At 41.3% G+C, this 2,518-nt stretch overlaps 1 non-coding gene across 1 annotated transcript; it reads right to left on the bottom strand.

Annotated features, from left to right (window-relative positions):
• Nucleotides 1–583: 583 nt before the first annotated feature.
• Nucleotides 584–691, bottom strand: LOC148554976 (small nucleolar RNA R71). The gene has a single exon (XR_015887791.1). It is a non-coding gene; the product is annotated as a small nucleolar RNA R71 (small nucleolar RNA).
• Between the last annotated feature and the right edge of the window lie 1,827 nt (nt 692–2,518).

Raw genomic sequence — 2,518 nt, forward strand, 5'->3', positions numbered from 1 at the left:
CTCTACTGTGGCAAAGAGGATCCCTATTATTTTCTATTATCTTCTTTTTCATATGAGCAGGAACAAGAATAAGAACATTTTTGTTGAAGCTGATCCTGAACCTGAAAGGACTCTGAAGAGGAAGCTAAGGGAAGCTAAAGCACAACTCTCTGGAGAAAATCTGACAGAAATTTTCGAAAAAGAAGGAGACATGGCCGAAAATAATAACAATGCAAGGAAGATGCTTGGTGACTTTACTGCACCAAATTCTAATTTACATGGAAGAAGCATCTCAATCCCTGCCATTGGAGCAAACAATTTTGAGCTTAAACCTCAACTAGTTTCTCTGATGCAACAGAACTGCAAGTTTCATGGACTTCCATCTGAAGATCCTTTTCAGTTCTTAACTGAATTCCTACAGATCTGTGATACTGTTAAGACCAATGGGGTTGATCCCGAGGTCTACAGGCTCATGCTTTTCCCATTTGCTGTAAGAGACAGAGCTAGAATATGGTTGGACTCTCAACCTAAAAATAGTCTAAACTCTTGGGATAAGCTGGTCACGGCTTTCTTAGCCAAGTTCTTTCCTCCTCAAAAGCTTAGCAAACTTAGAGTGGATGTTCAAACCTTCAGACAGAAAGAAGGTGAATCCCTCTATGAAGCTTGGGAGAGATACAAGCAACTGGCCAAAAAGTGTCCTTCTGACATGCTTTCAGAATGGACCATCTTGGATATATTCTTTGATGGTCTATATGAGTTATCAAAGATGTCATTGAACCATTCTGCAGGTGGATCCATTCACCTAAAGAAAATGCCTGCAAAAGCTCAGGAACTCATTGACATGGTTGCTAATAACCAGTTCATGTACACTTCTGAGAGGAATCCTGTAAGTAATGTGACGCCTCAGAGGAAGGGAGTTCTTGAAATGATGCTCTGAATGCCATATTGGCTCAGAACAAAATATTGACTCAGCAAGTCAATATGATTTCTCAGAGTCTGAATGGAAAGCAAGCTGCACCCAATAGTACGCAAGAGGTATCTTTTGAAGAAGAAGCTTATGATCCTGAGAACCCTGCAATAGCAGAGGTGAATTACATGGGTGAACCCTATGGAAACACCTATAATCCCTCATGGAAAAATCATCCAAATTTCTCATGGAAGGATCAACAAAAGCCTCAACAAGGCTTTAATAATGGTGGAAGAAGCAGGTTTAGCAATAGCAAGCTTTTTCCATCATCCACTTAGCAACAGACAGAGAATTCTGAGCAGAATCCATCTAGCTTAGCAAATATAGTCTCTGATCTATCTAAGGCCACTTTAAGTTTCATGAATGAAACAAGGTCCTCCATTAGAAATTTGGAGGCACAAGTGGGCCAGCTGAGTAAAAGAGTCACTGAAACTCCTCCTAGTACTCTCCCAAGCAATACAGAAGAGAATCCAAAAAGAGAGTGCAAGGCCATTACCTTACTTGGTGTGGCCAAACCCAAAGAGGAGGAGGAGGACGTGAATCCTAGTGAGGAAGACCTCTGGGACGTTCAGTGACCAATAAGGAGTTTCCCTTTGAGGAACCAAAGGAATCTGAGGCTCATTTAGAGACCATAGAGATTCCATTGAACCTCCTTTTACCATTCATGAGCTCTGATGACTATTCATCTTCTGAAGAAGATGAAGATATTGCTGAAGAGCAAGTTGCTCAATATTTAGGAGCAATCATGAAGCTGAATGCTAAATTATTTGGTAATGAGACTTGGGAGGATGAACCTCCATTGCTCATCAAGGAACTAAATGCCATGGTTCAGCAAACTCTGCCTCAAAAGAAACAGGATCCTGGTAAATTCCTAATTCCCTGTAACATAGGCACCATGACCTTTGAGAAGGCTCTGTGTGACCTGGGGTCAGGAATAAACTTAATGACACTCTCTGTAATGGAGAAACTTGGGATCTTTGAGGTGCAAGCTGCTAGAATCTCATTAGAGATGGCAGACAACTCAAGAAAATAGGCTTATGGACAAGTAGAGGATGTGTTAGTAAAGGTTGAAGGCCTTTACATCCCTGCTGACTTCATAATCCTAGACACTGGGAAGGATGAGGATGAATCCATCATCCTTGGAAGACCTTTCCTAGCCACAGCAAAAGCTGTGATTGATTTGGACAGAGGAGAGTTAGTCCTTCAACTGAATGAGGACAACCTTGTGTTTAAAACTTAAGGATCTCCTTCTGTAACCATGGAGAGGAAGCATGAAAAGCTTCTCTCACTGCAGAGTCAACCAAAGCCCCCACAGTCAAACTCTAAGTTTGGTGTTGGGAGGCCACAACCAAACTCTAAGTTTAGTGTTGAACCCCCACATTCAAACTCTAAGTTTGGTGTTGGGAGGTCCCAATAATGCTCTGACCATCTGTGAGGCTCCATGAGAGCTCACTGTCAAGCTACTAACATTAAAGAAGCACTTATTGGGAGGCAACCCAATGTTATTTAATTATGTCTATTTTATTTTTTCGTGTTTTATTAGGTTGATGATCATGTGGAGCCATAAAAACT

This window comes from Arachis ipaensis, chromosome B6 (assembly GCF_059453495.1).
Source record: "Arachis ipaensis isolate K30076 ecotype BB chromosome B6, ASM5945349v1, whole genome shotgun sequence".
Taxonomy (NCBI): domain Eukaryota; kingdom Viridiplantae; phylum Streptophyta; class Magnoliopsida; order Fabales; family Fabaceae; genus Arachis; species Arachis ipaensis.